Source organism: Lissotriton vulgaris, chromosome 5, assembly GCF_964263255.1.
Source record: "Lissotriton vulgaris chromosome 5, aLisVul1.2, whole genome shotgun sequence".
Taxonomy (NCBI): domain Eukaryota; kingdom Metazoa; phylum Chordata; class Amphibia; order Caudata; family Salamandridae; genus Lissotriton; species Lissotriton vulgaris.
This window is the reverse complement of record NC_141693.1, coordinates 323,274,261-323,299,259: the sequence shown is the minus strand read 5'-3', so window position 1 is coordinate 323,299,259 and position 24,999 is coordinate 323,274,261. Positions and strand designations below refer to the sequence as shown.

General features: G+C 42.6%; 1 protein-coding gene across 1 annotated transcript in view; it reads right to left on the bottom strand.

The window, feature by feature from the left end:
• The window catches only part of PRDM16 (PR/SET domain 16), a 1,072,267-nt gene that overhangs the window by 117,904 nt on the left and 929,364 nt on the right, over nucleotides 1–24,999 (bottom strand). The gene's annotated exons all lie outside the window — the stretch shown is intronic.

Sequence of the window (24,999 nt, the reverse complement as noted above, 5' to 3'; positions counted from 1 at the left end):
GCTATTCCGCCGCAGTGCTAAGGGGGCGGGGCCGAAATGCGGCGGGCGCATGCTGGTGTCAGAACCGCTCCGTCACCAGCGTCGGTTGAGCTGTGCTTATGACGGAGCGGTTCCGTCATGGCCCCACCCACTCAATAGAACGCTCAGCGCAGGCGCGGAATTCGCGCGGCGCATGAGCGGCGGGCGGGCCATGACGGAACCGCTCCGTCATCAGCACAGCGCCACTGCGGCTGATGACGGAGCGGTTCCGTCATCAGCAGGGGAGGGGTTAATAAAAACACCAGTGCACATCTGCGAGAGCCAATTGCAAGTGCACACTCACAGTTTCAGAACCCATTGATCTTGATTCGCCATCAGGACCTGCAGGCAAGGTGTGTGTCAGACTGCAAGAGTTGGTGCTGCAGCTCTTAATGCGTAACAAAGTAGCACGCTCACTCTCACTGCTCTGCGTTCGCTCTCGTACGTCACATGCACAAGGAGATGGAGTACTGGGTCGCGTAATCTCCAATGGGTGGGTACTGACATACAGAGGGATTGAAAGGGCCTCTGCGCGTCAGTGCTGACGTTCACATTCTCACCGTTGCCTTAGCGGTCGGAATGCAAATCCAGGGGCGTAACATAGCCCCCCGCAGCCCACGCGGTGCGGGGGGCCCCCTAGCTCCAAGAGGCCCCCTTGGCACTGAACTCTGGCCGGGAGAGCTCCTAATTGAGCCCGGAGGGGCCCCCCCTAAGTACTGTGCAGGGAGGCCCCCTCACTTTTCGTTACGCCAGTGTGCAAATCTGAATTTCTGCATGCATGCTTTGCATGTGCGGCGGGGTTGGATGCAAGCTCTGCAATCCAGGCAAACTAAGGTCATGTATGATCACTGCCTGCACTGTGACTTACCCAGTTGCAGCCCTGTGCCAATTCAGGGCTGCCTGAGGTGAGGAAAAACTGTGCTAGACTTAGGGCCTAATTAAGATCTTGGCAGACGGGTTACTCCGTCACAATGGTGATGGATGTCCCGTCCGCTGAAATATAAATCCCGTTATATCCTATGGGTTTTCTATTTGGGGGACCGGATATCTGTCACCATTGTGAGGGAGTAACCCGTTCGCCAATATCTAAATCAGGCCCATAGATTTCAGCTCGTCTCTTCACGAATGAAGGATGTGCTGGAATCTGCACTTGCTTTACCGCCGACATGCCCAAAAGGCCATGTTTTATGCTGTGTTGTAACATTTATATAATGCTCTCTACCTCTTTTTTGGGCATTGAAGCGCTTGTCTGCAGGCTATGCTATGTACGGTTTGGGTTAGAAGGGTGTTTTCTTTGTTTTGATCTTACGTGGGAAGTGTTTCCATGTTATGCGTGGTGCCCACCAGATTGCGGTTATAACGTTAAGGGATGCACCACTTAGCAGTGTGATGGATGAAAACATGTGCACGATAGATGTGAAGTTTATGGTTTTTGTAAAGCTTGCAGCTTTGATCAACTATGCAGGTCCCTTTATGGTATTCCATAAAGTCATACAGCCTGATTCATCATTGTTAAATCCGGTCTCAAAGGGCCAGATTCTGAGAATCTGGCCCTTTGCGAGCGGTATTTTTGCATTTGGGATTCATCATCCCAAATGCAAAAATCGCTATTTAAGAATTCGCATATTTGCGAGGAATAGCATTTAAGGAATCTCTATTAGAGAAATGCTATTCTTGAAACATTTTTAAATTGCGAAATCGCAAAAATTTCCCGCTATTTACCGCGAGGTCAAACCTCGTGGTAAATAGCGGAAACTTAGAAAAATGCATTTAAATGCATTTTTCTAAGTTTCATGTTACACACACACATGTCCTTGGGACATGTGTGTGCGCAACACCAATGTAGCATACATTTCAGGGGTGCTACAGGGTGTCCTTTGGACACCCCAGCACCCTTGAAATCGCAATTTCAATATGCGAGTCGCTAATTGCGATTCGCACATTGAAATGTCTTCCCATTCATTCCTATGGGCCTTTAGGCCCATAGGAATGAATGGGGAGATATTCCTTAATTGCGATTAGCAATTTGCTAATCGCAATTAAGGAATAATTAGAAATCGCAATTTATTTAGCGATTTCTTGGTGAATAGCATTTTGCTATTCCTTAATAGCGATTCCTTAATAATCGCTATCAAGGAATAGCAAATACTCACCTTGATGAATCAGGCTGATAATATTCTTAGCTAGTTCCTACACTGGGCTGTCCATTATAAGATTTTAGTTTAAAATGTATTGTCCTGACCTGCAGGTGCATGTGTTAAATGCTTATTGAATATATCTTGTTCATGCTCAAATTCATTTTGTGACTTAACAGATGCACAAAATGCAATTTTCTGATCTTGCTCAATTAGTGGCTAGTTGCAAAGACATTTGTGATTATTAGTTCGGAAGCAGTACTGTTTCCTTCTATGATGGGTAATTCTTCGAACATGGCTACTTTTGTTGGACTTATGTGAAATGAAATGTTGATTCCAGAATAGTTTCTTCTGCGCTTGAGTCATTAACAAGGTACACCAATCCGCTTCTTTGTAGTACACAGTGTGAGAAATGAACCACGCGATTGGATATGCCTGCTGTCACTCACGAGGAGCAGGCCGTTTCACTGAATCTTCAGAAGAATCGTATCAAGTAAATGTAAGCTAGAGTGCCCGGACAAAATGGCAACTGCTTGCGTTTGTGGCTAAATAAATGTGTTTATCCAGAGTTTCAATATCTTAATTTGTATCCTGCACTGAAAGAAAATTCCAAACCCTTGTGAAATATTCATGGAAGCTCTTGGCCCCATCTCCCACTTATTCTTCAATTAGCTTGTATCAATTTATGGAAACAAAACAACACTTTACGCCAAGAATTTGTAAAATTTTAAATGCCAGTGTTAGCCAAACTTGTATTATTCATCATAAGAGTCCAACTTTTGCTCCAAAACCTCCTCATGGACTCTGTGTTTTAGGGTTTCAAAGAGGAGAGGTTTATGTACTAAGCACAGTGCTGGAGTATGACGTTATGAGGGATTGTCTTGCTTTCATCAGTTAGGCTGCCATGTTTTGAGTTGGAAATTCCTGTTATGAGGGGGCTTCTTGTTTTTATAACGCATTACACTGGAGTGCAAGATTACACCTCTTCGTCCAATCCCACATTACATCATACGTGTCTGTGCTGTAAGGAACTGACTGTTCATATGTAAATACACACTGCCATGCCTCACCCTAGGAAAACAGGAAGTCCCACCTTAATAAACATGGCTGACTGTTTTCCTATATCTCATCCAATAGGTATGTGATGTGATATATAGTGTTTGAACATAGGATGCTATTCATACAGGGGTGACTTCCAAACGCTTGATTGGCCCACTGTGCCAGTTGTGCCATGGGGAAGGCCCCAGGCCTCAGTGCCAGGGCCCTCCAGGTTTAATCAGTCAAACCTCCACTATGGCGGGGTGGTTTTCTCATTACAGATGTGTGGTGCCAAAATATGCTGTCCGCATTCACTTAATTTTGTGTGGAAATGCATCATTAATCAGAAACCTTTAGGAAATGAAGTATGGGTGTTAATAGCCTGCTGAAGTGGTGTTTTCAGAGTGCGGACATCACATTGCTACGGGATTGGCAGGTAGCAGGCTTCGTGTTTGCAAGGTATGCTTTGCACCTTTTGAGAGACTGATTTTTTAAGCTGGGTTTTGAATCTACTGCCACACCATGCAGTTTATTTTATGTTATTACACTTTATTGGTACTAGATATTTACACTTTTAAGGCAAGTAAAATTCTGAAGTAGAACTATTATGCACATTGGCAAATGTATTATCACTGTAATCATGTATAGCAATCTTTAACCCCTTCACTGCGGCGGCTATTCCGCAGCAGTGCTAAGGGGGTTCGGGGGGGGTAGGCGGCGGTCCCGTGCTCGTGACGGAACTGCTCCGTCACGGCACGCGGGTGAGCTGTGCTTGTGACGGAACGGTTCCGTCACGGCCCCGCCCGCTCAATAGAACGCACCGCGCAGGCGCGGAATTCGCGCCAAGCAGGCGCGGCGAGCGAGCCGTGACGGAACCGTTCCGTCACCAGCACAGCCCACCCGAGGCTCGTGACGGAACGGTTCCGTCACGAGCATGGGAGGGGTTAAAGACGAGATATCTTTACATAAGCAAAGTGTTGAATATTTTACTGAGCAATGCTCACTTTCAAGTTCCGACGCTTTTAAGCAAAATTTTAAATTAATGTCATAATAAACGGCGCGGAAACTTGACACGAAACAGAGAAGCCTCTCAAACTTGTTTAACAATCACAGACATCTTGTTTCTATTTTGGGTGACCAGATTTTGAAAACTAAACACAGGTACAGTCCACTTACATAGAAGCAGGACTACAGTTTTGCATCAACTAAGAGACAAAGAATGATTTGCCAGCCAACAAACACCAACATAGAAAACAGTGGCGGCCCGTACAGGTAAGCGCGGTGAGGCATGGCTGGGCGGGGAGTGAGTGGGAGGTGAAAGTGCCAAATAACGGGAATAGGGAATGTAAAGTAAATAAATAAAACCACTTGCATTGCGCCTGTCGCTTAAGTGGTTTTATTTATTTATTTATTTTACATTCCCTATCCCGACAATTGTCACGCCCCCCGCCCCCTCCGCTGTCCCGGCTCACCACCTCACCACGCTTACCTGCACTGGCCACCACTGACAGAAAACATAGTCATTGTGGCACTCAAATAAATTAAGTGCAGCTTTTGCATACAGTATCATCTGTGTAAACAAAACTGCTTTATGCTGGGGGCATCTAACTAATTGTGCACTGTAATCACATCTGAATGATGTAATTACCAAGCTTGGACAAGTTAGAAGGGTGAAGCATGCCAAAGCATTCATGTGCTACTTTTTGGCATGACCAATAGAATTATGCAGCTGGCACTGACCAAATTATGTGGCAAAGTTGACAAAAGTCTGTGATAAGAAAAGGCAAATTCCGTGGTGTAGTGCAGCACATTTTGTGATAGTATTCCTTCATTATTTCGGCATTTTTACAAAGGCTAAAAGTGTCTGAGTAGAGATTTCAACTCATTAGTACCAGTCTAACACACAAATACAGCAATAAGAAACAGAAAGGGGGCCAGCCAGCCTTTACACAGAGACATCCACTGCACGGAAAGACATGTTGCTGCGTGTTTAGTAACTTTTGATCCATTTGAACTAGAAACACGTTTTGTCAAAATCTGCAGATGATTAATTTCGTGGCAAATGCAGTAAATCATTATACCAAAAATGCAACAGTCGCAATATCATGTAGTTCCAGTGGCCCTACTGATAGCTAAAGAAGGGGGAAAATCACCAAACAAGCAGTAGCAAAGAAAAACAAATATGATATTTTGAGCTCAAAACGCCAACTGTTTTTGGCAAAGCACAAATTTTGCTTTTACTTTTCTGAAAAGTGATGAATTGAAAGCTATATTTTTGTTTCAGCGACAAAATCTCTGTCAGACCGCTGGCCAATTCTCCATTTTTTTTAAACACAGCTTTTTATTGAGGTTTTGTAGCTTGCATACAAGAAATAGCAAAACATGTAAAGCATACATTTGTGATGGTCAAGCGTATATTTGAGAACGGTCTCTGACGTCCTATGCACCTTGGTGTACAAAGGGTCAAGAGGAGTGGCAGCTGATACAAATAAAAATTGGTGTGGTGGGTGTGCGGGGGTAGAGGGGGTCAAAAATAAATAATAAAAGACTTACCTGATGCTAACGGCAACCTCGCCCCTCAGTGCTTCTCTGCTCTCCTCCTCCCAGTAATCTCTGGGACACATCACAGACTCCCCATCCAATCCGGACGCTGCTCTCATGCTATACCTAGCATGAGATCAGCGTGGGGGTTGGTCTGAGCAGACTATTTTGATGCTCGCTCAGGCACAGGGAGTCTGTGGTGTTTCTCCACCTGGCTGTGGAATACAGCCGGATTGGAGAAACCTAAGCACACATGTCTTTTTGGCCAGCCTAAGACAGCAGGCCAAACAGACATGCGCCTTTGTAGCAGTGCGTACTATGCCTCCTCCCAGCCTCCCAGTGTCAATCAGGGTGGCCAGGCCCTGCCCTTGATTCAGCATACCGGTCATAGCAAGGAAAAATACAATGATAATAACTTTTTTTATTATCATTTTATTTTCCCTTTATTCACTACTCAGAAAGTAGTGAGGCTGTTCAGGAGTCCGCATGGTAAGGCTCCTATAGTTAGCGAGGGGCAAAATGCTCAGGTGGCAGGTTGTGGGGTGAAGAAGGCAAGGAGAAGGCGGTCGGCATGCATGCCTCCTGCATCTACAAGTTTAACGGGTCCTGAGGGAGAGGAGAAGGCCTAATGGGAGTAGGAATGTGATGGGTGACGTGTGAGAGTTGTCAAGAAGAAGGGCGACGGAGTCGGAGAAAACTGCAACTTTGGATGAATCAATTAAAAGACTAGTGCCTCCCAGGTAGGGCCCAACGGGCATCAGCAGAGACCTCGGCATCTTCTCCATGCAATGCCACTACTTCGGCCTTAGCTCATCGGGGAAACAGAACCAGCCATTGAGCAGGGGGATGGGTGTCTCCTGGCGAGATGTGGTCATCTTCTTGGACAGTATGAGGGCCAAGTCAAGGAAACGGGAGGCAACCTTGTGATTACGCGGACTAGAGTGTATGCCCAGAGCACCCACCTCCCAGGTAAAGATGTTCTGAATGCCCACGCGCACTCCAGTTGTGTGAGAATAGGGGCCCAGTGTGTGTAGGTGTGCGCAGTCCATAGAATATGTTCAATGTCAGCCCCTGAGGTGCTACATTCTCGGACATGTGTCGGAGACACCAGGAAAGACATGTGCAAACTGCGTCAGGGAGAAATATTGCCGGTGGAGGATTTCAAATTGGATACGTTTGAGACGAGTATTGCGAGACACCCTCCACGGGTACATCAGTGCCTTCTCCCATCGGTCAGTTCTCCATTTTTAATTGGTAGTTGTTCCGTGTATGAATTAGGGCCATTAGCGTTTTTAGGCATTAATTAACAATAAGGAAGCATTATTATTATTACATTGTAAATAACACATTATAGCATGACGTCAGACCCCACCTCTCGGTGGCGATGCCTCGCCTGGAGTTGAATGCCAAGTGTTGGCTCTTGTCGTACCATACTGGCCTTTCGTGGCAAGAGCTTGTTTGGAAATCAATGAATTGTTCCTATTATTCTGTCCAACTCTGATCAAAAGGCATTTTTCCCGCCTCACCTCCAACTTCATGTTTGTTTCAATGCTCACAAAGTTTGAGCTGTTTTAACCCTAGCCCCAGAGCCTGTTAGTGTCACACTTTTTTCTACTTAAAGAAACACAACCAACAAATGTCTAAGTGAGCAAAAACACAAATGATTAAATACCATAAAGAGATGCAAGGGCTGAACAGCAGGTTCAAAAGTGAGGCAAGGAAGATGCCCACACTTTTCTTTTCTTATTAGGGTCACAGCATTTTGTATATACTCGCAACATTCAGTTCACATGTTCTGGCTTCCTGAAACCACTCTCAGTAATAGTGAAAGAGTTGTGATAGAGGAGACAAATTGCTGTGTGCAGGAAGTGTTGGGCTGGCGATATTTGACATTGCAGCAAAACGAGGCACTTCAATGCTTGCAACCAGACCAAAATACAAAGCTGGGTAGCTGCTAGAGATGCAAGTCCACAGACTGCAATACAAACTACACCTCTGAAATCCTTGTATTGTATGCAACATTTATATAGTGCTTACTACCCTTATTTGAGGCACTGAGCACTTGCCAACTTGAGCAGCCTGCTATTCCATATTGGTTGTGTGGTTGGAAGGGTGTTGTCTCCGATTTTGATCCTATGTGAGAAGTGCTTCCATGTTGTGCATGATAACCACCGGGGTGTGATTATTGTGTTATAGGATGCAGCGCGTAGTAGTGTGATGGATGACGAGGTGTGAGAGATGGTCGAGCAGTTTATGGTTTTCAGTAAGCTGGCCACTTGGACAGCTCTGCACTTCCATTGTTTGCTCAAGGACTCAAAACACCCTCTTGCCAAACATCCATTCAAATAGTTCCTTCATTTCCCATCACTGGAATCCACGCCAGTCTGTCTCAATAGTCCATGCTTGACTTGCCTGCTCATCGCCTCGAGACATGGATCTTGAAAGCATTGCAATGCTTTGAGGCCCACCTGAAAATCCCATAAAGCATGACACTGTTGAAGAGGCAGATTTAGTATAATTTAAATATTGTGAGTGTTGACTGTCTAGGACCTCTTGGAATTGATCAGCATCATGACTTGCCTGCTGTGTTTGAAAGGGCACAGCAGTCATTGTTTCCTCACAATGTCCTGCAAGGGTCCAACTAAGAGCATGTAATGAGGCTTTTAATCTCTGTTTGTGTGGTTTTTTGTTGGTTTTCTTCTGGTAAACGTTAATCCTGATTTAGAGGTGGTGGAGTCGGCAATGGCTGCTTCATGGCAGCAGAGGCTGCAAACATCTGTTAGAGATGGGCAAATTTAGAGGATGCACCAGCTCAAGCTGGCGGAGGGACTTCTCACGCACTGCTGACCTCCTAAAGCTCTGGAAGGGGTAGCAGAAGTTACTAATTGTTTGAGAGGTAGGCAGTGGACCCACTGACAGGTGAACAAACAGCCCTTGAGCTTCCTCCCCAACAGTCTTCTCAAGTACAATCTGGTGTATCTTGGGAAATTCCCATCATCTTTAAACTATGTTTACTAAACTGCACCTTTATCCCAAAGGATAATGGACACTGTATATGGTAGCAATAAAACAAAAATACTTAAATGAAGCGAATCGTGGGAAGAAAGGGAATAGAAATGGAATATACAGCATTGTGATTGGTCTGAGCGCCGTAGTTTGGCGCTCAGAAGGGGACTGGGGGCCTTGGTATGTTCTCCACCCAGAGAACATTCTAAGTGCGCATGACTGTTTGGCTGGACTGAGACAGCTGATCAAAGCATCATGTTTACTCCAGTGTGCCCACCACTCCTCCCCCGCCCTGCTCTGTGAGCAGAGCAGCCGCCCCACCCCCATGCGGCTGCAGCAGGAACAAATAAAACAATATTGATATCAAGTGATTATCATTTTATATTTCCTTTCTCTCACTGCTGCAAAGCAGTAGGGCGACGGTCCTCCGCCTTCGCGGAGGAGCCGCCACTGCTTTTCTTGACAATGTTGAAAAGTTTTTGACTTCTTTTGCATGAACTTCTCTAACAGAAGGAATACATGCATCTTCTCATGTGATTGGCTTCTTGAGAGCCTCGAGTGAATGCCTCTGCTCGATGGCTTCTCTTCCGTGGCCTGACTTCTCATTTCTTCTTAATTAACAATCAATAGTATACTGAGGTTTGGAATATTAATTGTTAAATTATTGTTCTTAATTGCTTTGCTGTTGCAAGCAAGGACATTGCTGTCCACCACATTGTTACAGGGGTCCACATTTCGGTCACGGTTGAGATGATTTTTTTCTATGAGTCGGAAAATAATGGTAGTTCAAACTTAAGTTAGGAATAAGCAGTTATTAATGTTTAGCCGTGGTTTCATGTGCTGGGCACGGCGGTCATTCTTTTGGGGATCAAGACTGATTTTTCATCATCACACTTGGACCTGGAGCAAGAGAATAAAGGCAGAAAGGAAAGAAAGGAGGAAGAAAAATAGATGAAACAGGGATAAAGGGGGAAAGCAGGGATGAAAAAGAACCTGCAAGAGTAACCAAAAGAAACAGGCAGCCTAGAGGTGTGGAAGGAATAGGCATGATGTAGGACCAAGAAGGGATCTTCTTGGTTTTCACAGCTCTGCCATTGGACAGTGCCGCAGCTGAGTGCCTAAGAAAAGCTTTGAGCCCTTGCACTTCTTTTTTGTTTTCAAATTAGGCACTGACAATAAGACATAACGACTCGTCGGAGGCCTTTTCAGAATATGTCCCCCAGAAAGCAGGGACTTATGTATAAGTGTTACTAAAGCCAGAGGCGTCTCCTCCGTTTGCGCATAGGAGCGTGCCCCACTTACAAATCCTTCCAAAGCCCTGCGATGAAAAATAAAATGGCAATTCATTACCATGTAATTTTTCACCGAGCATCTTGAACCGAGCGTCAGGACGGGGGAGGGACCCTGCTGAATGACAACAGCAGGAAGGAGGATGGGCTGTGTGTGCACTTTTCAAAATGCGCATGTCCCTTTGGCCGTTCGTCTTGAGACGGGCAGCCAGACATGCGCACTTTGAAACCTCTAAACCAGCTGTGGGTTATAGCAAGTGCAGGCCTCCTGAGCGCAGAGTGAGGCACTCCCTCCAATCAGGGCGCTGCTCTCACAGCATGAGAGCAGTGCAAGGATTGGTCTAGGGAGTTTCCTTGTGGCCAAGCTGCAGTCCTGAGAGGTCGGGAGCAGGAGTAAGGAAAGTGTACTTTTATTTTATTTTAAGTTTATGTGTGTGGACACCTGTTTAACTTTGTATTTTCATATTTATTTGAGCTCATGCGCCCGCCCCCCCATCTCTGGTGATGCGAGCTGCCGCTGACCAAAGCTGAATTAAAACCCCAACCAAACTCCACAGCCAGTTCCCTCTCGTATTGCTGTAGTGGTGTGCCCTGCATTCGAGCTGTTGCTTGCTGTGGAGGTGGTACACACATTAGAACACCTGAATCAGGTTTCCACTATTGCAGACCAGTGGCCCCATATTGGGATAGGTAGGAGTAGCAATTGCTGTACTTAGGTTGCAGTTCTCAATTCCGGTAGACTCCTTTGCAACTCTTTTATGCTAAAAAACTGCAGATACTTTAAAGATGTCCGCCTTTCACATTTGGTAGAATTTGTAGCTGTATGTTTGTGCTTCATATTGCCATTTATTATTGTTCTGAAACCTTGAGATTTCCATCAATACTTTTGAAACAAGTATTGGCAAAGCCAATAGGTCTCACCTTTAGAATCCGTTGGTTTTGAAAATGGATTTAAGTGATGCTGTGCAGTATTCACAATGCTGTGCACCATGGCTAAAAAAACAGAAAGCTGCATCATTTTGTAGACATGCCTACATGACTTGGACTCTTTTTTTCTTTACAATCAGAGCTTGATTGGTATATTAAAAAAAGTTCCTTAAAAGATTTTTTTTAAAGCGTGGAAGCAACACTGAGTGGATGGGAGGAAGTAACTCGGTGGGTGTGGGAAGCACCATGGAGAGTGGCACCAACGCGGAGGGTGCAGGTGGGAAGAAGCACCAGGGAGAGCAGGGGTGAAGTAAAATGGAGGGTTGGAGAAGTAACATGATGTGGTGCGAGAAGCACAGGATGCGGGTGAGAGAGAAAAGCATGAAGTGTGAGTCAGGGAGAGAAGCACACAGATGAGAAAGCCCAATTTAGTGCAAGAGAGATCAGAATGAACTCTTGTGCTTGTGGGGAGAAGCACATGAGGGAGACAGCTGGAAAACAAGTAAATGCACTCCTGAGTGCTTAAGCAAAAAAAAGAGAACAAGTAGTTCCCTATAAGTAAGCAGTGCAACACAAAAGTAGAGATTTCAGTGCCAAAACTATTCACTGTGTCGGGAAGGAAAGGTTAAAAATGCATTCGATCAAAAAGGGGTTGAAAAAATAGTGCCATGTTAACATCTCAAGACTCGAATTTTCTGTTTTGTTCATGCTGCAACCCAAACAAGACTACCCATTTTAGATTTTTTTCTTACAAAAATGGTTCAATAGAATAAAAAGTTGTTTTTGAGTTCATATCAAGCAGAAGGAGTTGAAATTTCTTTTGATTTTCAGACTCCCAAGTTTGGTTAACAAACATATAAATTACAACGAGCCTTTCACCCTTTAAGTCTGTGCCCACTAAGAAAGAAAACACTGCCCCAAACAGCAGTGCAGACCCTGCCTGGAGATGGGGACACTTTGTAGCTGTAAAAATCACGGGTGGGAAACCGTGGGTTCTGGTACAATGCAGCATTAATGCAGGATGCAGTCTTCTGTATCGTTTATTATTCATCAGCTGCTCCAGTTGACCTGAATGCATAGTAAACATGTTACTAACTGGCCAAGTTAGTCCTGCACATAAATAATTCTCTGCACAGATTACTTCCGGCTCAATTCGCTTTGCCATCCAGAGGTACCTGAAACCTTTGTGAGATGGAGGCAAAGAAGCAGGTACTTGCATGTGTGTTGTAGAAACAACACTGCAATGCTGATTTTAGAGGTGACCAGATACACTAAAAATAGTTGCAAAACGAGGACGTTGTGGCAATCTATACTAAAAAATAAACTAAGAAAGAATAATTATGTGATAGATGATATTTCTTTTTTTAATGAGGTATTTGTATTGTACTGTAATTGCATCCATAAAGCGCTTTATAGTCTTGCTGGGGCACCAAAGCACATTAAAGGATGGATTGCATGCTTCGCTGTGGGGAAAGCTTGGTGGGAAGAAAGTTGAATTGGTGTGTGAGTGACCAGATTGATGTTCCTATCTTTTCTTAAGTTCCCATACAAGCAGACCAGTGTTCGGCCCAGAATTACCCCACCATCTTGATAATACTGATTACTTATAACCTTTTTATTATCAGGTGTTATTTATTGTTTTGTATAAATAATTTTTAAGGCCTATGGCTTGAACTAAAGGTTAAAATAAGCAATTGCTCTAGTCAAGGCAGTACTAATTTAATGCTCATTTTTAATCGTGTTTAGTTATATAAAATGTACGAATGTTATGATGCATTTTTTATGGTTTGTTTAAACCGAAAGAAAGATTACTGAAGTGAAGATTACTTATACTGTGGACGCCTGTAGTTCCAGGGGAGCATGTGAGGGGGTGGTAATTACTCCAGGTCATGGGATAATGAGGAATAACCTGCAGTAATCGTTGTTTCTGTGCTGCCTTCTGAATGTTTAGGTTTTCAACTGTACCTTCCACTTCCAGTGTCATAAGTTAAAATTTCTGATCTGTGCTGATCTCTTAAAAATCTAATCCTGATGGCCTTGACTTCTGTTACTGACCCATTTAGGATTACCAGGGCACTTGTAATAAGGCCCTTAGTATAAAAATAAAAACGATGCTTCTTGTGGATTCATTTATCTATCAATTAATTAATGATTTCAGCATTAAAGATTAATGTATCCATAAAGAGTGGAATAAAGGTGAAAACGCTCTACTGGTTAAATAGTTGAAACTGTGAAATAAAAGCTAGACTATATATCACCTTCATTGATCTTATGTAAGTATAGAAATAACATTAAAAAAGGTTGCTTATGCGATGGAGAAAATGTTGACACAAAAATGCTTAAATAGTGAAAACCGTGAAGGATGGTAACAAAAAGGTAGCACGTGAATAATGACAGTGTGGCGGTATGATGGTTCTATAATAGTGGTTCAAATTAGAATAATCAAGTCTATTGTTGAAAAAATGGCCAGTGTTAGTCTAAATGGCAAGTTCAGTCGATGTTTTGACCTTAGTTCAAAATCAGTTCAGGGGTCTTCTTCAGAACCATGAGGTCAGCTGGTTTAGAATAAGTAGCAGAGTAGCTCCCCTTTCACAAACATCTAAATTCCTTCCAATCATCGTGTGTTGATAATGCTGAATCATGGCTGTCTGAAACCATCCATCACACATATGTACACAAGCAGTTCACATACTTAAATCTTTGTTGTCAGTCGGGATGCGCCCGCAGTAGAATAATCAGCTGTTGAGAATCTGTCACTCAGCTTGTCACTCTGCCTATTATACTAGTCGTGGGTGATACATTCCAGCAAATTACAATGGCAGCTGTGCAATGGCACTGCCAGCAGGGGGCGATGCAGGGCACCAGAGTGAATCAGGGAGCTGTGGTTACACAATGGGGTTCTGGTTTGCAAAATACAGTAAATAAAAAATGTTTGCACCAAAAATCCATCATCGATTCGGATTGCATGGCCTCTGAATCCTCTTCAGTGGATGCATCTCGCTAGTGGTGACTAATATGAGCACTCTTTGTTGACTAGTCTAAGCTTTGGGAGCAGTGGGATTGGGCAGCTAGGTGATTTTGGAGCAGACATTCTCACAGAGGAGTGATGGTATGGGGCACCATTCTCTCACTACAGAAATTAACTTGTGTAAAGGTTAACATTATGGGAGTAGCACTGAATGTATAACCTGCCTACATGGTGTATTAAACTCCAAGGCTCAGATTAACATGGCCAGTAATATTTTAATCCCATTGGCTCTCATGTATAGTTCTTGAAATGATCGAAGACAAAATCGCCTATGGCTGTATTATACATTTTTAACCATTAAAGATGCCTAACCAGCAAGATCAGAGCATAAGCAGGGATGTGGCTTGGTTAGTAAGATTGGGGGGTTGGGTGGGGGGTTAGGTGGTGTGAGCTTCAGATTTCCTGACAATCATATAATAATATAATAAGTTTTACTACAAGCGGGCGTATGAGAGGGGCTTAAGGGGCAGTGGAAAGGGAGAGGAATGTGGATGGGTAGTGGTCCTAAGAGAGAGAAACCTCAATATTTGATCAAATAAACATTTTTGGAGACTTTCAAAACAGAGAGAGGGAGAGAGATTGGGTGTGCCTTTGTCTGTGTGTATGTAAATATTTCTGGTGAAATCTGACAGACACCTCGCCATACCCGACTGAAAGCACCAGTACCCAACTATTTACCAGAAAATACATTTATTAAGGGGGTGTAACACCTCAAACCCCCAACCCCCCCAAGCTACATCCCTGGGCATAAGACAGTTATAGGGCTAGACACTGCCATGATGTTCCAGGTTGTAAAATACCATAACCATAACATTATCGCACAGAGCACACCCGGGCACGTAATACTGTAAAATATTAGGATACGCGGAAGATGAAACATGAATGAGAAACAAGTGCTCTCTAGGTACCTGAAAATGCCTTTATATCAAATGCAAGTGGGCAAAAACAGATTAGATGTGGCTTAGAAGTGAAACAATCCACCGACAGGTGCCAAATGACATAAATCTCACGCTGAAACACCAAGCTGCTCCACAAATGGTGTGATCTTGGGTGTATTTTCTCCCTTTTCAATCCTTATTTGCTCTAATCGATGGCCACTGGAGACACGATTACCCAGGTATTTTCAACCCATTGGGAAGCAGGAGCAGAGAAGTTAGTGTTTCGCGAGATTACTCCAGCTCTTCCAAGAGTTAGCGAGCCCTCATGCAGACTCAATGCGGAGGGAGGTGTCCAGAGATGGGGAGGGGGTACTGATAGCACGCTGAAAGGTTTTTTAGGAGGGTGAAGGAGCAGAGGCAATGAATGGAGCTGCGAATGATATTACAGTAATTAGAATGTCTTACTATGGATTCCTTCTGAATGGTAGCATTGGGAGGCTAGCAGCTCCAGTGGCTACCTGTGGTCTTGTGTAGTAATGCGCGAGCTCGCACTGAGCCGTGAGTGGCTTTTTGGGCTTCTTTGCTTCGCGTCTGAAGGAGCAGAGTGCCTGGCGGGTAATTACTAACTAACCTCCACAAAGGGTTAATAAACTGCACCTTCACCCTAAAGTGCGCCTTTTTGCTGTTTAACATGTTCAGCTTTGAAAACATTTGACTTTCAAATTAAAAGTTTCCTTGGCATAGCGGAAAGTGGAAGCAGAAAAATATGCCACAGAATTTGACAAAGTTGAAGGAGAGTTCATGACCATCAAAGATTGAAATTCACCCTTTCTAAGATTTTTGTGCATATATTAAAAAATTATGTCTTCCAGCGCCTTGGAAAGCAGCTACTCTCTTGTGATACGCCATGTAAAACATAACAGTGCGATGAAGATGCAAAGGCGGAGAGTCAGAAACCCTTTCCTCCACAGACAGGAACCGACAATCATTCTGTAAGCCTTTGGCAAACTTTCTCTTTGGACAGTATGAATGGCCGAAAGAGGGGACAGAGTGGTATAAATGATTGGGACCATCAAGACCTATCCATCAAGGGAACACAAAACCTCGACTCTAAAATGTGGATCTAGGTGAGGCTTAGCGAGGGATTTCGCAGACATTTTGACTTCTAGGCTGTCCATATGGCGGTACATCCTGACCTGTAATGGAAACATCTGTGCTGGGAATTGGTCCTCTAAGGTTGCAACAACGAAGTACATTATTGAACTCTAGCTTAGAAGAGAGCCATTTTTCCGTGCATCTGCTCTGTAGAGAAGGCTTATTTTCTGAACTTTAGGTATGAGATGATATAGTCTTTCCTTTATTCTATCTGCTTCTCGATTGACGAGTCTGCTGTGACCATCCCTACAAGGGTACTATTCTATTGATCTCAACAGCATGACCAGTGCCTGACCCAGAAGGAGAAGACTTGCCAGCGTTCTGTGATCTAAAGCTATGCCAGTAATTCTACACTCCATTCCTATTTCCATACAATATTGTCCTCATGCTATGTCCTAACTTTGTGCTTCATGCAGCTTGGAGCAGTGTTTTTAGTAGGAGTTCTCTAATTCGAAACAGAAAGCCTACTCTTATTCTGAGAGGGCAGTGTACTTTGCCAGAGAGGAGGATGCGTGCATCTGATGTATGTGGGAATATGCGCATAGAGGAAAATGCCCAACAATATTATCTATTAGCTTCAAAATATAAATGATCAGAGTACTGTTCAAGACATTGGTGCAGAATACATCTTGGTGGTGCTTGAAGTTGCAATCAAGCTAATGGAAGATAGGATGCCTGTGACCCTAGTGACCCGGTGTCAGTATACAGGTAGCCATTGACATCCAACAATTTGTTACTTAACGGGGATCTAACATCTGTTAGTGAACCATGCGATGAGCCGAAACGAGTCATAGAACAGCTGGTGAGAGATATTGTTGCAACAATTGTGAGTTTTGATGTATGCTGGAAAACAAAAAGTAACTTTTCTAGGATTTAACCCAGAATTTTTAAAAGCTTCCAGATTAGTTTCTACACACTGATCACCTCTACTGCTCTGTAAATTTCCTTAGAGAAAGCATAAGAAGTTGATGTTGTGTGGAGAGGAGAGTATTATTTTTAACTGCAAAGAGAATGCAAGGCAGTTTGAGTCGTGGCATCAAGATGTTTACTGTAGGAGGTGGACTTTTGCTGCAGATACTTTAAAGGTTGAGTTCCCAAGCCCTGCTCTGAAATGTGTGATCCCATGGTTAACTCAAACCCCAGTGTGACCCCAGCACATTAGTGGAAATGTGCATGCGGGCAGTGAAGTGTGGGTAACACCTTTCGAAACGTATCATCACAATGCCCACCGCAACTTCGTATGCCCTCAATCAAAAGGCAACCCAACCCATATGAAAAAAGAGCATTGTGGGTGGGGTCTACATTACACCTCCTCTGCAAATATATGAGACCAGAAAACACAAAACACAGTCACCACAAGCCACCCTTGATAATTTTCAGCTGCAAAACTATTTGCACAATTTCATACATGAAGCTACCAGCCTGCGTCTGTACAGTACTTCTTCACCAATTCAGACATGCTCAGTGGAATGGCCAGCAGCCACCCAACAGGCAAAAACCTATACACTCTAAAACAGAAGGAATGAAAGGAAATCAGAAGAAAACAGCTCTATTCCTAATCTGTGCTGTTTCTTTCAAGTAGTAAAGCATGATGAAAGAACCTGTAGTCATAATTTGAAAACCTGCCATCCACACAGGTAAAAGGGTGACCTGTTTTGAAATGGAGCGCAACATAACACATGCGTGTTAAATTCAGGTTTTATGTATGTTTGCAAAACTGAGTTTTAATTTGCACCGCAAAGTCGTTCCATCCAAATGTTTGTCTTATATTCATCCAGCATCCAAAGCTGGTAAGATAGCTCGGAGAGTTTATTTCATCTTTACAGGAGTGGAAGGGGCCACAATATGGCAGTTGAAATATTGACTTGCAAAAACCTCGCATCCACCATACTTGCACCACATTTACTACAACCGCATTTACCTCTCAATGTACAATCAAGATAACTATAAATTCAAATATCCCTAATCACATTGACGGCTGTGCAGGTAGGAGCGGTGGGGCAGCGTGTTGGGTGGGGGGTTGGGGGGGGAAAGTCAACAGACGATGATGAGGGAAAAGAAAATTAAAAAAAGAAAAACACTTACCTTGTGCTCACTGCATCGTGAAGTCGGCTATGCGGCAAGTGCAAGGTAAGTGTTTTTCTTTTTGTAATTTTATTTTCCTTTGGCGTCGTTTGTCGACTGCTCAATGCCCGACTGCTCTTACCTGCACGGGCAAGAATATGGCTCTTTACAACGAATGCATTGTTCAAGCATTCCATTACAATGTGGTTGTTACAACGACCATGTTGTTTCTACGCGAGCCATTACATCGCAAGTCATTTCAACGACTTGCTATTGTGGGCATGCTGAACTTAGGAATAGTATTTTTTACTATTCCTACTCCAGTTTGTGCAACAGCAGGGAAGGTGTTGGATTCTAAATCCAACACCAGCGAGCTTCCTACAGCAAGTCATTGAAACGACTTGCGATGTAATGGTACACGTGGTAACAATGTGGTTGTTACCACGTGAACAATGCATTTGTTGTAAATGCTGTTTCCCCACCGTCAGTCACTGTCTACTAAACCTTTTCTACCATTTATACATTTACCTTGACTCTTGAGGACTTAGTGGTAATTGATATTGTGAATACAATATTGTTGCAGGTGGATATTGTTGACCTCGATATTGTAACATACAACGTGTACATGGTATGTGTGTATCAGGAGGGCACACGCATCGATCCATGCAGGACTGAACGAGACTCAGAGCCCCTTGTGGGTTAAAAAAAAGAGCTAAATGGTGTACTTTAATTTGTGGTGTGCACTATATATTGACATTTTTTTATTATTGTGGTCAGCAGGACCCATAAAGAAATACTTTTGCCATTCCAGAAGGTTCACACCACATTTGGCTTGTACATGGTGGGGTCCATTACTGAGGTTTCCCCAAACAGCATGACCAACTTAACATTGACTACACTGTTACTGAAGCAAAGGACTCCACAGAATCCTGAACCACTTCAACCTGCTCTAACGAAATGGTATATAGGAAATAATCCCTACATGTAGAGCAGGGAAAGAACCGATGTCCACCAGAAATGCTTGTGAGTAGCATACATTTACTGGTTCTGAAACCCCTAGGGAATTGTCATTTAAAATTGTGTGAATTGGGCATGTGGGTGTCAATCATATCAACGTATAGGCATGCATCCACACAGTCACAGATTGACAACTTCTTTGTAAACAGGTTCATTTTCTCATTGGTTCTATTCTACAACAATACAAGATGTCAGACTCTCAAAGTGCACGCATGTCTCGTTTTGAAAATACATATGGTGACTGCATGGCTCCATGTTCTGGAACTTTGATCAGGGGTGTCTCGTTTTGAAAATACATATGGTGACTGCATAGCTCCATGTTCTGGAACTTTGATCAGGGGTGTCTCGTTTTGAAAATACATATGGTGACTGCATGGCTCCATGTTCTGGAACTTTGATCAGGGGTGTCTCGTTTTTAAAATACATATGGTGACTGCATAGCTCCATGTTCTGGAACTTTGATCAGGGGTGTCTCGTTTTTAAAATACATATGGTGACTGCATAGCTCCATGTTCTGGAACTTTGATCAGGGGTGTCTCGTTCTGAAAATACATATGGTGACTGCATGGCTCCATGTTCTGGAACTTTGATCAGGGGTGTCTCGTTTTTAAAATACATGTGGTGACTGCATGGCTCCATGTTCTGGAACTTTGATCAGGGGTGTCTCGTTTTTAAAATACATGTGGTGACTGCATGGCTCCATGTTCTGAAACTTTGATCAGGGGCCACGGACCTTCCCATCACAAATAATTTCCCCTTCACAAACAATTGTTATGTTTTTTTATCTAGTTAGCTTCAGTCTGAAGAAATCGTGTGATATGAAGTCTCATTCTCATCCTACCAAAAAGTACCCAATATACTTCTCCTCTGGTTAATTTACTTACAAAAAAATAAATATAATACGTTGGGTGGGTCACAGTAATGCCATAAACTGTGCTCACGAGTCCATCTAATTTCACTTTATCTAAGTAATAAAGAAACCCTTTTTATCTCAAAGAAAAATGAATAACATTAATTTGCACCGTGTGACATGGCCAGTTGTCCTGTTAAGTCACTAGTGTAACTTACCAAAATACTTTTTTGTTATAAGAGATGCATTGCACCACAGTTAAGCTCCTGAAAATATAAATCCATGAGCGATCCCCTGTGATGTTTATTTGCTGGAATCTCAAGTAGGTTTTGAAACAACATATTTGTAGAACTTGAAATAAAAAATAAAATCAAGCCAGTGTGGCAGTGTGGTCGGGAAATACCTTATTTTTTTAAATCTAAAAGTGCTACCCCCATCGCCTCATCAATTGGATTTTTTCCGACACCTTCAAAATGCTGAAATTAAGACACAAAAGCCGCAGGGGAACCTAAACTAACATTTCCAAGTGCATAAACCCGTCGACCGAAGGTTTGGGTGTTTTTCTACCCTTTTTCATGAGCCCTGGCCCTGTGCGCTGTGTCGCATTAATGGACGCGGTCCGGCATGTGGTCTTGGGCCGAGGTGTGATGGAAGGATCGCTTCTGGGCTGCCTAGAAATCTGTCATCGGCTCACTTAATAGATTCGTGATTTGTGCGAAAAAATTAAGCCACCGCCGTTCTGCAGCCGTGTCCCAACACTGGGTTGCCTTAAAACGTCTCTACCCAAGAAGTTAAAAGTTTAATAAACTGTTCCCACACTGATGTCGCCGGACCCGCCTTCTGGCAGTTTGGCAGGAGACTCCATTTTGCTTGGCAGGGCCCTCGGCGAGGACTTTTCCCCCCTTGCTAATGACCCACGAGGCAAAAGTGAGAAATAAACTATTGCTATTAACTTTCATCACAAACAAAAACACAGGTCCTTTAAAAGTAGTTTCTGACTTTTTTTCTAGCACATTTTCACAGCACAAAAAAAGAAAAACAAACTCTCACAGGTATTCTCTGTATAAAATCCTTTAATGAGATGGTGTGTCCCCCCCCAGCTCCCTTTTGCAGGGAAGAAGTTTTTTGATGAACTCGTAAATGTACCATTCTGCCCCCGCCGCCCCCATCACCAGCAGTAATTACCAGGTTTCCTGGTGATCTGGCACGGAGTTAATGAGAAATGTGTCAGATGAGAACAGTCATAACTGAAAAGTTAACAAGATGCTCAAGAGAACAGGTCTAGTAGGCTGTTAATGACATTCTTGAGGAGTGGGGGCGGTGGGGCTGGCGGTGGTGAGTGAGAGGGACAGTGTGTGTAGGAAGAAAGTATGTAAATAACAAAGAACTGTCTTTCATGTAAAACAACAGAAACTCTCGCTTTAAACATATTTTCTGCATCCCCAGTGAGATGTGACACGTTTATAGAGATTGTTCTTGGTTTTATACATGTAAATGTTTAAACTTCTTACAATCTTAACAGCCGACAAACAATTCTTTAACTGCATAGGAATTCGAAAGAGGAGAAAGCAGTCTGGGGCCCTTCACTTCAAGATGCTTTTTCATGTGAATATCTCATTGAGGTCTATTGACAACTGTACTTTTCTTTCTTCTAGTGTCTCAATTTTTTTGGCCTTTTGCGAGTGCTTTAAGCACTAAATGGCTCTATCTGGACGGCCTGGTATTTTAGATATAATACAGTACTCGGAAAATACATATGTCACAGTGTGCATTGCTTACTGTGTGCAGTATTACCCCCTACATTCTGAGCTTCATACCTCACAATGAGGGATACTGTTGTAATTCCACGTGTTCCCCATTCCAAGGTTTGAAACGTGGAATTTTGCAGTATTTCCACCACAAATATTGCTAGGCTGCACCGGGCAAAATTTGTGGTGGCAAAAAGCGTGGTATTTTTGCACTACTTTTAATCGTCGTTTGCATGGGAACTCCTGTTTGCGCCTGAATTGAGATTGCTAGGGCACTCAGAATGTGACTGTTAGCCTTAGTTGATATGGACATGAAATTAAGAGCTCTGAGTCCCTAAGCTCCAGTGAGATGCTACCATATTTGTTGTACTGTGTAACTTCGGCCTGGTATAGGTGTCATTAATGTTTTTCAGCTCTTCTAGAGTTTGGCTGCAATGGAGGCAGTCGGCAAGGTACTTATGCTGCCTGCACATTTTTGTTGTTGTTGCAGTTTTATATAGCGTGAACTCAACCTGAAGGTATCGGATCACTTTCCATGAGCACCAGTGTCATTACAGATGGACACATTCATTTTTAGGCATGGGGCAATTAAGTAGGTTAAGTGATTTGCCCAGAATCACAGGAGGCTTGAGAATCCCGTCAGACTTGAACCTGGCTCCCAGTTTCAAAGTCGACCACTCTAGCCGTTAAGCCACATCCTCTCCCTACATGCTTCTGCATAAGCCTAAAGATAAGGTTTTGTTAAGTTCAATGGGGGATCGAAGTGAGTCAATCACATAAAATAGAAAGGAGACTGTAGAAATGATATCGTCACAGATACCTGTCTTTGAGACAAGGGCACAAAGATAGAATCTGGATGCAAGGCTTACTTTATGCCAAGGGTGCTCTTCTTCCACAGTAAAATGGCAAGGGGGAGTTAGTATCCATTGGAATATTTTTCTATATGACAGTTTAGCTATATCCGCGAGCAATCCTATTTGCATTCCATGACTCTTAAGAGATCTACCTTTTTTGTTTTTTCCAGTTTGATTTTGTAACTGATTTATTGATTGTTAAGGGTAGAGAAGCTGGATGGGGCAACTTTTCATTTATGCATTCAAATGTTCACGTCTTCAAAACAAAAATCATCCTATTTGCTATATTCAAGCAAACAGAGTATGCACCAGTGAAAAGCTAAGAAGTACTAATGCTCAAACAGCTAGTTTAGTTCTCTGACTCGTCTTGATGTAGAGCCCCTGCTTTCCAACATTTGCTGCCGCGCTTGAATATTCTTCTGGATTTCAAATATGAGAACATTGTGCCAATCATAAATAGGGGCGTGCAATGGTCCAAAATGTTTCCTGTTTTTCACATCAAAAATATCGCTCATGAAAGTAGTAACATTTTCATAACTGCTCGGAGATAGATCTTTAATAATGAGCATCATTCTGTCTTTATAAATTCAGAAAGATAGTGTCTTCTGTGTTGATAATATAATTTTATGGTTTTTAATACATCTACCATTTAATAACACTCACAATTATATGTCTGAAGGCTTGACAGCTCTCCTGGCTTTACAGCTATTCCACCTTGGTTATATCTTAGTTCAAGAGTGAAGGTCACTATCCGGTTAAAATCAAAGATCCTTATCTACTAGTCACTCTTCAACAAAGTACAACATGTTCTGGACAGAAAGAGATTTGAAAAAATACAAATCACGCTTGATAATCTACTCTAGTTGAAGCTGTATTCTTCTAGCTCTCATTATCCTGGGTTCACAATGTTCCTGAGATTTAATGTTCCTTGCAATTCGCTTTGCCAGAATACCACCTTTTAAGAACATTTTGCCTAGTCTCCATTTTTAAATTTGTATAAGGCCTGCATTGGTTTTAACAACACTCACTCATACAAGTCCACTGATTCCCTCACAAAAAAATCCAATTGTAATAATTTCTGAAAATTTTGTGATTGCGTTTTTGGAAACTATCGAAATCCATGCTTGAGGCCGAGTAACATTTTAATCCACTAGTCAATAAATTGGAATTTTTAGGCAAATATTGAAAAATGGAATATGTTAAACTATGCTGCATACTTTCTCAATCGACGGAACTCCAAGACCAATAATCTAAGACCATGGTAAGATGAAATATCAAAATATCAATGAAAATACACAGAAAATGTAAGACTATGAATAGGATTGGAAAAAAGGGATAGGAAACAAAATTAAGAAATACAGTTTTTTCAGTAAAGAAAGCTTAAGTAACATATAAATAAAAATATTTTTGGGGTAAAAATTGGCTTTTCATAAGATTAAAAGACTTTTGAAATAAAAATGGGATTTTTACTTTATCATTTTTAAATGCATGTGTAGAATGGACAAAACATAAAATAGTTAATTGTACAATGAAGTTTGACAATACAATTGTCACTTTTGATGGTATGGGAACTCTGGATCACCAGATAGAGAAAGGAAGAAAACTACGATATTCATCCTTCATCTGAAATTCACCTATTTGGTAGAAACCACTTAAGTAAACATGCACGTCTGATGGCGGCTTGTGAGTCTATATTTCTAAGGCTTCCCAATGATAATGCTGTACTTCCCATCATTTTATTTTCAATATCCATTAATGGATCAGTACACAATTTGCAGGGTGTCATTCAGCAACAACTGCCACTTGTGAACAATCCATCGTAGGAGTATCATGTCTTATTTTCTAATACTTTTACAAACAGTTTGCCCCCCATAGAAAGTAGATACCATGCACATTTGTTTCATGAGTCATTTGATGGGTACAGGGTGAGCAGTCAATGCTTTGGTTGGTGTAAGAATGCAGTGCATGCTGAGTATTCAGTCATGCCATTGAGGTGGTAAAGTAAAGAAGCATCCTTTAGCTCACAATCCAGAGCTGTTTACAAGTGGGTTGAAGGACTATTCTCAGTCCAAGCAGCTCTTTTCTCGTTCAACCATTTATCCAAATATCAGGCAACTGTGTCTCAAACTGGCGAGGCAATATATTCTGAAAGTGCAGAGGCATTAGACAATTCCTGCCTGTTCATGTGTGTAAACAATATATATTGGTAACATCTACTTCAACCAGGAATCCCCTTGAGCTGAACCAGTTTGTGGTGCTGTAATTTAAATGTCTTGCCTTCCATTGCAGAACCATAGTAAGGGGCGATCCTTGTGGATATAGGGATTTTGATATATACCCTAGATGCATAAATGTAAAAGGTCTACTGCCTTGTTTTTTTTCTTTTTTGCAATTCTAAGTCTCCAGTCCAATGGGCGCCTGGCTGTGGTGTGCTGAAAGACACCAGAGAGG